The sequence below is a fragment of the Salvelinus fontinalis genome, chromosome 11 (genome assembly GCF_029448725.1).
Source record: "Salvelinus fontinalis isolate EN_2023a chromosome 11, ASM2944872v1, whole genome shotgun sequence".
In the NCBI taxonomy this organism is placed as follows: domain Eukaryota; kingdom Metazoa; phylum Chordata; class Actinopteri; order Salmoniformes; family Salmonidae; genus Salvelinus; species Salvelinus fontinalis.
In genome coordinates, this window is record NC_074675.1 from 10,207,054 (window position 1) to 10,218,517 (window position 11,464).

Here is an 11,464-nt window from a genome sequence, read left to right on the forward strand (position 1 = left end):
CTCTGAGATCATTAAAGATCCCATGGCACTTATCGTAAGAGTAGGGGTGTTAACCCTGGTGTCCTGGCTAAATTCCCAATCCGGCCCTCAAACCATCACGGTCACTTAATAATCCCCAGTTTACAATTGGCTTATTCATCCCCCTCCTCTCCCCTGTAACTATTACCCAGGTCGTTGCTGTAAATGAGAACGTGTTCTCATTCAACTTACCTGGTAAAATAACAGATAAATAAAAAAAATAAAAAAAATCTAAAGGGCACTATGCTAGATTCAAATCTACGCTGACACCATAGATATGTGTGTCAGAGGCTGTTGCATTACCACTAGATGGACCAGTCAACAAGACTGCTATCTTATTGGGGTTAATATCTGTAAGACACGTGAAGGGGTGGTAGACCCAATAGGGTCCCACTTTAACAAGCACTGTCAGATGCCGGACAATAATGTTTCATGTAGCCTAATCCACTGTAAAATGTCACCTCTCACTCCCCACTCTCACTAGGGATTAATGCAAATATGTGTTCATGTGGTTTCTAATATGAGATAATAGTTCCATTCGGGGTAACATAGAATACAGAGGCTTGCTACTACGTACACAGTTCCACAGATTTACAGTCTTCAAAGGACATTGAAAGAAAAGTTATATTTATTGTAAATAAACTGAATCTCATTTGAGTGTCTGTTACCATTCCTATGTCCTTCTAGAAAAGAGAATCAATCAGACCATTGTAAGGATGTCTCTGAAATCTAACACAGGAGGTGACCTCAATGACCCAGTGGTAAAGGAACAGATGTTGGAGCAGGTACAGTAGTCCTACATCTCCCACATCAGAAATCAATGTCATCCTCACTCATTTCACTCTTCTCGTGATCGGCAGTTCTCTCCAGCGTAGGCCTTGGCTGGAGTTCCCGTCCTTAGCAAACTCCTTTCTGATCTATGAGATATGACCAAACTAGATAAAGCCAGAAACACCAATTTAAATGGAGCATCCTAAATGTAATACTATGTGATGTTAAGTTTCTATTCCTTTGTACTGTTGTGTTTGTTTTCTTAGTGTAACCCTCTCACCATTTGACTCTCACGGTATTAACTTACTTAGAATATCTGAACAGCATTGGATATTAGGTGAGAAGGACATCTCCAATAAGAATCCCTATTGTAAACTCACTAGGGTGATGAAAACTAGGGTATTAACTTCAGATAGAATGATTATAGATTTTAGTTATTATATAAGGATATGCTTTCCTATGCATTAAATGAAACTGAAACAGTTAATGACTCCAATGCAACAGACATGAGGTTCAAGATCTGTATTATCACATCTTCAATGTACCACATAAAAATAAATACAAATAATAAACCCAAATGAGTCATGCACAACCCATGTCAATTCCAAGATGACGTAGCAGTGCAGACGTGTTTTGTTCATCCTCTCGTGTACTTTTGTATTTTTCGTCCTTTTTTTGTATATATTTCAGTTTTATTTTCAATATCTTTTGCATTTTAATTCAATTATACCTTCTGGTAACATGCCTCATCCAATGTGATACAGAACCGCTATTATTTTTTATTTTTTAGACCTTATAGCCAGATCTGTCGACATGGCGCCTCGCTGCACCAAAGAATACATCGGACGTCGGAGTAGACGCTTCTACTAGCCCCGGGCTGCTAACTTTAAATGCCGTGTCACCCGCGTGCTAGCGTAGTAGCGACTACTCCGCGGCTTCCCTGTTCCATTTATTGCTGTCCCCTGGACTCTATGATCACTTGGCTACATAGCTGATGCCTGCTGGACTGTCCATTAATCACGGTACTCCATTCTGTTTATTTTTGTTTATCTGTCGGCCCCAGCCGCGAACTCAGGCTCTGTGTGTAGTTAACCGACCCTCTCTGCCCAGTCATTGCCATTTTACCTGTTGTTGTTGTTTTAGCTGATTAGCTTTTGTTGTCTTACCCGTTGTTGTCTTAGCTAGCTCTCCCAATCAACACCTGTGATTGCTTTATACCTCGCTTTATGTCTCTCTCAAATGTCAATATGCCTTGTATACTGTTGTTTAGGTTAGTTATCATTGTTTTAGTTTACAATGGAGCCCCTAGTTCCACTCATCATACCTCTGATACCTCCTTTGTCCCACCTCCCACACATGCGGTGACCTCACCCATTATAACCAGCATGTCCAGAGATGCAACCTCTCTTATCATCACTCAGTGCCTGGGCTTACCTCCACTGTACCCGCACCCCACCATACCCCTGTCTACACATTATGCCCTGAATCTATTCTACCACGCCCAGAAATCTGCTCCTTTTATTCTTTGTCCCCAGCGCTCTAGACGACCAGTTTTGATAGCCTTTAGCTGTACCTTATCCTACTCCTCCTCTGTTCCTCGAGTAATGTGGAGGTAAACCCAGGCCCTGCGTGTCCACAGGCACCCTCATTTGTTTACTTCTGTGATCGAAAAAGCATTGGTTTCATGCATGTTAACATCAGAAGCCTCCTCCCTAAGTTTGTTTTACTCACTGCTTTAGCACACTCCGCCAACCCTGATGTCCTTGCCGTGTCTGAATCCTGGCTTAGGAAGGCCACCAAAAATTCGGAGATTTCCATACCCAACTACAACATTTTCCGTCAAGATAGAACTGCCAAAGGGGGAGGAGTTGCAATCGACTGCATAGATAGCCTGCAAAGTTCTGTCATACTTTCCAGGTTTATACCCAAACAGTTCGAACTTCTAATTTTAAAAATTAATCTCTCCAGAAATAAGTCTCTCCGTTGCCGCCTGTTATCGACCCCCTCCGCTCCCAGCTGTGCCCTGGACACCATATGTGAATTGATCGCCCCCCATCTAGCTTCAGAGTTCGTTCTGTTAGGTGACCTAAACTGGGATATGCTTAACACCCCGGCAGCCCTACAATCTAAGCTAGATGGCCTCAATCTCACACAAATCATCAAGGAACCCACCAGGTACAACCCTAAATCCGTAAACATGGGCACCCTCATAGACATTATCCTGACCAACTTGCCCTCAAAATACACCTCTGCTGTTTTCAATCAGGATCTCAGCGATCACTGCCTCATTGCCTGTATCCGCTATGGGTCCGCGGTCAAACGACCACCCCTTATCACTGTCAAACGCTTCCGAAAACACTTCTGCGAGCACGCCTTTCTAATCGACCTGGCCCGGGTATCCTGGAAGGATATTGACCTCATCCTGTCAGTCGAGGATGCCTGAAGGCTCTTTAAAAGTAATTTCCTCACCATCTTAGATAAGCATGACCCTTTCAAAAAAATGCAGAACTAAGAATAGATATAGCCCTTGGTTCACTCCAGACCTGACTGCCCTTGACCAGCACAAAAACATCCTGTGGCGGACTGCAATAGCATCGAATAGTCCCCGCGATATGCAACTGTTCAGGGAAGTCAGGAACCAATATACGCAGTCAGTCAGGAAAGCAAAGGCTAGCTTTTACAAGCAGAAATTTGCATCCTGTAGCATCCGCTAACTCCAAAAAGTGTTGGGACACTGTAAAGTCCATGGAGAACAAGAGCACCTCCTCCCAGCTGCCCACTGCACCGAGGCTAGGTAACACGGTCACCACCGATAAATCCATGATAATCTAAAATTTCAATAAGCATTTCTCTACGGTTGGCCATGCTTTCCTCCTGGCTACTCCAACCCCGGCCAACAGCTCCGCCCCCGCAGCTACATGCCTGAGCCTCCCCAGCTTTTCCTTCACACAAATCCAGATAGCAGATGTTCTGAAAGAGCTGCAAAACCTGGACCCGTACAAATCAGCTGGGCTAGACAATCTGGACCCTCTCTTTCTAAAACTATCCGCCGCCATTGTTGCAACCCCTATTACCAGCCTGTTCAACCTTTCTTTCGTATCGTCCGAGATCCCTAAAAATTGGAAAGCTGCAGCGGTCATCCCCCTCTTCAAAGGGGGTGACACTCTAGCCCCAAACTGCTATAGACCTATATCTATCCTGCCCTGCCTCTCTAAAGATTTCGAAAGCCAAGTTAATAAACAGATCACTGACCATTTCGAATCCCACCGTACCTTCTCCGGTGTGCAATCCGGTTTCCGAGCCGGTCACGGGTGCACCTCAGCCACACTCAAGGTACTAAACGATATCATAACCGCCATCGATAAAAGACAGTACTGTGCAGCCGTCTTCATCGACCTGGCCAAGGCTTTCGACTCTGTCAATCACCGTATTCTTATCGGCAGACTCAATAGTCTTGGTTTCTCTAATGACTGCCTCGCCTGGTTCACCAACTACTTTGCAGACAGAGTTCAGTGTGTCAAAATTGGAGGGCCTGTTGTCCGGACCTCTGGTAGTCTCTATGGGAGTACCACAGGGTTCAATTCTCGGGCCGACTCTTTTCTCTGTATATATCAATGATGTCGCTCTTGCTGCGGGTGATTCTCTGATACACCTCTACGCAGACGATACTTCTGGCCCTTCCTTGGACACTGTGCTAACTAACCTCCAAATGAGCTTCAATGCCATACAACACTCCTTCCGTGGCCTCCAACTGCTCTTAAACACTAGTAAAACTAAATGCATGCTTTTCAACCATTCGCTGCCCGCACCTGCCCGCCCGACTAGCATCAACACCCTGGACGGGTTCTGACCTAGAATATGTTGACAACTATAAATACCTAGGTGTCTAGCTAGACTGTAAACTCTCCTTCCAGACTCATATTAAACATCTTCAATCCAAAATCAAATCTAGAATTGGCTTTCTATTTCGCAACAAAGCCTCCTTCACTCACGCCGCCAAACTTACCCTAGTAAAACTGACTATCCTATCGATCCTCGACTTCAGCGATGTCATCTACAAAATAGGTTCCAATACTCTACTCAGCAAACTGGATGCAGTCTATCCCAGCGCCATCCGTTTTGTTACCAAATCACCTTATACCACCCACCACTGCGACCTGTATGCTCTAGTCGGCTGGCCCTCGCTACATATTCGTCGCCAGACCCACTGGCTCCAGGTCATCTATAAGTCTATGCTAGGTAAAGCTCCGCCTTATCTCAGTTCACTGGTCACAATAACAACACCCACCCGTAGCACACGTTCCAGCAGGTATATCTCACTGATCATCCCCAAAGCCAACACCTCATTTGGCCGCCTTTCCTTCCAGTTCTCTGCTGCCAGTGACTGAAGCTGGAGACTTATATTTCCCTCACCAATTTTAAACATCAGCTATCTGAGTAGCTAACCGATCGCTGCAGCTGTACATAGTCCATCTGTAAATAGCCCACCCAATCTACCTACCTCATTCCCATACTGTTTTTATTTACTTTTCTGCTCTTTTGCACACTAGTATCTCTACTTACACATCATCATCTGCTCATTTATCACTCTTCGCTACTATGGCCTATTTATTGCCTACCTCCTCATGCCTTTTGCACACACTGTATATAGACTTTATGTTTTATACTGTGTCAATGACTTGTTTATTGTGTTATTGACTTATTTATTGTTTATTCCATGTTATTCCATGTGTAACTCTGTGTTGTTGTCTGTGTCACACTGCTTTGCTTTATCTTGGCCAGGTCGCAGTTGTAAATGAGAACGTGTTCTCAACTAGCCTACCTGGTTAAATAAAGGTAAAATATATATATTTTTTTAAATGCCCAAATTACTTGCAAGGTTGCTTAAACCCGTTGGCGTGCGTTTGAGCTAAAATAAAAATGACGATAGACATAAAGTCCCGAAGCATCCCACCGTTGTAGTTACTCACTACTCCTAGATATTTCCTCAGCGAAGTATAGCAGTCCCGTGCAGTTGTCCTCACAAGATCTACAGCAAGCACAGCTATCAATGCAGACAGTACTCCTTAGCAGCAACAGATATCCCATGGAAACATGAACTCGGTAATCTTCCACAAGCAAATCTCTCCAGGTCTCGCACGATGCTAGGCTAACCTCGAGGCTGTCAAATACCTCCACGTTGAGACGGTAGCTTCAGTCACTACTAAGTCTTTCTCAACAAAATAATAATAGTCTCTTATAAAATCAAATCAGTATTTCCCTTCAAAACTCGGTAGGTATAGGTTTTGTTATATTTTTATCGTCTTCTTTCACCGTTTTTCTTCACCAACACTGATAATGTCTCTCCATCTTTCTTTCTTTCCAACCCCTCTCTTTTTTCCCCAGACCTCCTGTTAACCAGATCAACTCTCCCATTGGCCAAAACTTAACAAGCTACCTCATTGTTCAAAACTTAAACTTAAAAGTAAACCAACCTATTCACTTGTACATTAAATAAATATTTCTTCAAAATCAAATGCATTAAGGACATTACAATTCAGGAGCAATTAAATCACCTTTTAAATCTGATACCAATTAATTATACCAAATAAACTCTATACTTGGTTTTAACAAGGGTATTACATTAGGTTAGTGTGGGTCTGGATGAAGAGGAGCAGCTATACTGATGTGGCAGGAGAGGGATGGAAGGTCCAAGAAACCTAAAATAGTCCATTACAAATAATATATGAAATAAGATGATTAAATAATTTTTTTGTTTTCGTTATTCCCGTTTTGAAATTTAGCTTTCTATTATAAAATATGAAAGAATTAGGTTAGATTAATATTGCCAATGTTTTTCTAATGCAACATAAAATTTGAATCTATATTTTTTGTTGGTGTTTGGATGTATTGTGATAAAATAGCTTGTTGTACATAAGGACCATTTGATTAGTGAAGAGAAGAGGAATTTCAAGTTTGCATATAAAACATGTGTGGTGACAACTTTCAGTGAGGACTTTAGAGGGTAAGATTCTTCATATTAATGTTACTTATGGATGTAACTATCGACATTCTAAAATAAAATATGTATGTGTCACGCCCTGACCTTATTTGGTTAGGTCAGGGTGTGATTTGGGTGGGCATTCTAGTTTTTCTATTTCTTTGTTGGCCAGGTATGGTTCCCAATCAGAGGAGTCTATCGTTGTCTCTGATTGGGGATCATACTTAGGCAGCCTTTTTTCCACCTTTAGTTTGTGGGATCTTGTTTGTGTGTAGTTGCTTTATGCACTGCATGTAGCGTTACGTTCGTTTTTTGTATTTTGTTGTTTTTTCGGTGTCATCAAATAAAAGAAAGATGTACGCTTACCATGCTGCACCTTGGTCTAATTCTTTCATCAACGAACGTGACAGTATGATTAGTGACAACAGTATTACTATTATTTTCACCCGGCAGCAAGAATGGTGTGATGGAGGCAGTAGTCACAACAATGTAGAATGATGCATTTCCAGGTGGCATCGTTCAGAGAACTGTAAAGATGGAGACAGACAGACTCTTGTGCGTGTGACAGTATGACAGTATCCATGTTATACCTATAGTAATCAACATTTGTATATAATTTGAATTCTCCCTTGTCTCATGATGTGTTGACTGTGTCAGCTGTTACAGTCATAAACACAGGCTCATGGATAGCAGGGGTGGGGTGTGGGGTTCTTGCCCTTATTCATGTAGTTGATTGCTGTTATACATTAATCAACTTGACTAACCAACCACCACAGATCAGTTAGTGAAGGTTCAAAAGATGTGACATCCTACATTTCATTTATCATGTAGTTATTTAGCGTTTATACAAATCGACAAAAAGACAGGGTAGGTAAACCTCATCCTAACTACTTGTGACACTAAACTCCAACTAAATAAGCCATCAGGAACTATGGGCTTTTGTGCATCCAGAATGACATTGCACTTTGTTAAGATCATGTAGGATCAAAATGTCCTAAGATCAACGTTTACTAAATACTTTACATAACGATAACAACTTATGCTTGGAATCATCAAATTACAATTTGTTATTCTTTGGATGACATATGACCAAGACTAGAGTTCAAATCATCATGGTAATATACACCGAGTGTACAAAACATTAGGAACACCTGCTCTTTTCATGACATCTCACTTGTTAAATCCACTTCAATCAGTGAAGGAGAGACGTCAGGTTACAGAAGATTTGTAAGACTTGAGACATGGATTGTATGTGTGTGCCATTCAGAGGGTGAATACGCAACGCAAAACATTTAAGTGTCTTTGAACAGGGTATGGTAGTAGGTGCCAGGCGTGCCGTTTTGTGTCATGAACTGTAACGCTGTTGGGTTTTTCACGCTCAACAGTTTCTCGTGTGTATCAAGAATGGTCCACCACCCAGAGTACATCCAGCCAACTTGGCACAACTGTGGAAAGCATTGAAGTCGACATGGGCCAGCATCCCCTGCTTTCGACACCATCTAGAGTCCATGGCACAACGAATTGAGGCTGATCTGAGGACAAAATGGGGGTTGGAACTCAATATTAGGAAGTTGTTTCTAATGTTTTGTACACTCAGTGTAGACAACCTGATATGTCCTGCTCCTCGTTTGATTGGTAAATCAAGACTTTGCACTCGGGGAAATTATAGTAAATCTCAGTTTAAAATGTTCATGTCAGTTCTCCCCCTATAATGGTATTAACCCTAAATCTGTCTTCTGGGAGAGGTGTACAATTTGTGGGCCCTCTTGGCTCGGTTTCCTTTGGTGACTCTGTTGAATAAATTGTCAAGCATGTATAGCCATTGTCATTTGCCTTTTAAGGCCATGGACATACATATGGAACAATATTACATTACATTCAGAACTCACACCTCAGTGTTCAGAGCATCCAGGCCGAGGGGAAGCATGGCACCCCCAGCCAGAACAATCAATCAGAGTAGTTATTTTCAGTCTGAAAAATATTTACCAGCATTTTGAATATAAACTAGAGGGAGTTCAAGATCAGAGGTCAGTTGATCAAGATGTTTCAAAATTAGACAGCAGTAGCCTGTACATGCTACAATAAGAGCATACTGCATACTGTAGCATACTGCAGTATAATTACAAGCCCTGTGTATGCCTTTTGGCTAGAAACCTGCTGTTTGAATATATGAGTATCATAGACCTTCCAGTGATCATAAGTAAAGTCCTGTTTTCTATGTGGTACCTGCAGAGCTATGGCAGACTAATCCCCAATTGTGTTAAAAGAAAAGGTAGAGGCGTGGATCAGAAAACCAGTCAGTATCTGGTGTGACCACCATATTTCTCATGCAGCGCGACACATCTCCTTCACATAGAGTTGATCAGGCTGTTGATTGTGTCCTGTGGAATGTCATCTCTATTCTTCTTCAATGGCTGCATGTAGTTGCTGGATATTGGCGGGAATTGGAACACGTTGTCGTTTACATCAATCCAGAGCATTCAAAACATGCTCAATGGCTGACATGTCTGGTGAGTATGCAGGCCATGGAAGAACTGGGATATTTTTAGCTTCCAGGAATTGTGTACAGAAGGGGGACAATGCAACATGGAGCCGTGCATTATCATGCTTAAACATGCCGATGGAGGAATGGCATGACAATGGGCCACAGGATCTCGTCACGGAATCTCTGTGCATTCAAATTGTCATCAAATTGTGTTTGGTGTCCATAGCTTATGCCTGCCCATACCATACCCCAATGCCACCATGGGGCAAACCGCTTGTTGTAGGTGGCTAATGTTCTGGTTCTGGTGGACATTCCTGCAGTCAGTATGCCAATTCCACGCTCCCTGATTGTGTTGAGTGACAAAACTGCACATTTTAGAGGGCAGTTTTATTGTGTCCAGTACAAGGTACACCTGTATAATGATCATCCTGTTTAATCAGCTTCTTGATATGCCACACGTGTCAGATAAATGGATTATCTTGGCAAAGGAGAAGTTCTCACTAACAGGGATGTAAACAAAGTCGTGTTCAAAATCTGAGAGAAATATGTTTTGTGTGTATGGAACATTTCTGCGATCTATTATTTCAGCTCATGAAACATGGTACCACCACTTAATATGTTGCGTAAATTTTTTTGTTTAGTATAATATGTAGAAAGGGGAGACTCTCACAAACACGTCAGTGTTATCCGTTTTGCTCTACAACCCCCACAAGTGTCTAAATGATCCATTGTATGAACTTCTTAAAACAATTCCATATGTCAGCTTAGAACAGCTTAGATGTTTAAGATTTTTTAATTTAACGAACAATATATGAAATTATTATTACATACTATCATACAACATATTTGTTTCATATCATTTCCTCAATGTGGATAAGTGGAGTCTCCCTTTCAGGTTGTTTGATTTACCATATAGGGACATAAACACACTCTTGGTGCATCCAGTCTATTTAAAATGATCTTTCAGCAAGACAACAGAGCTTGATAAGATTGACTGACAGAAGGGTGTGTTCAAAAGAGGAGGAGATCCGATCCTCTTTATCAACACTTCAGCTACAGTACTTCTCCAATTGTCTGCTTCTCAAAGGAGGAGACAAAAAAGTACAGTATGTTTTAATTTAATTGAACTAATATATTACATATATACATCACAAGCACTTTCTTACTGTATAACATCTTACATCATGACTGATATTTTGGTGTCAAAAGCATTCTTTGTTATCTAGTAAATATGTCTAGTTTGGATCACAGTAGCTCTCATAATGGGATATTAATCAAGAACAAAATAAATCAGAAAATCTGTTTTGTTGCTGCATACGTAAAGTGAATATGTATTGACATATAGTACTGCAACAACATACCAGCAATCATTTTATGATATCACTCATCACTTGATCAATTACATACAGTAGTGTTTATTTCTAGTCTATATAGGTCAAGTTTTAAGGGATCCCTAAGATGATTTATAAAAGAAGGAATTCTGCCGTCAAAATATATTATTTTACTTTGAATATTGAGCAGTGTACTAATGTATGATCCCTAGCCAGCTTGGGTGAAATTGAACTCATAAATCAGTGATCAGCCCTAGGTCCTTAAAACTTGTTTGGGATAGGGGGCAGCATTTTCACGTTTGGATGAAAAGCCGGCCCAGAGTAAACTGCCTGATACTCAGTCCCAGTTGCGAATATGTGCATATTAGTAGATTTGGATAGAAAACACTCTGAAGTTTCTAAAACTGTTTGAATGATGTCTGTGAGTATAACAGAACTCATATGGCAGGCAAAAACCTGAGAAAAATCCAACCAGGAAGTGGGAAATCTGAGGTTGTAGTTTTTCAACTCTTTGCCTACAGTGTCTATGGGGTCAAATTGCACTTCCCAAGGCTTCCACTAGATGTCAACAGTCTTTAGAACATTGTTTGATGCTTCTACTGTAAAGGAGGGGGGAATGAGAGGGGATTGAGTCAGTGGTCTGGCAGAGTGGCATGAGCTGACCACGCGCGTTCATGTGAGAGTTAGCTTGAGTTCCATTGCATTTCTGAAGAGAAAGGAATTCTCCGGTTGGAACATTATTGAAGATTTATGATTAAAACATCCTAAAGATTTATTCTGTACTTCGTTTGACACGTTTCTACGTACTGTAATATGACTTTTTTGACTTTTCGTCTGAACTAAGAGATCGCGCATTGAGCATTTGGATTGCTGGGCTAA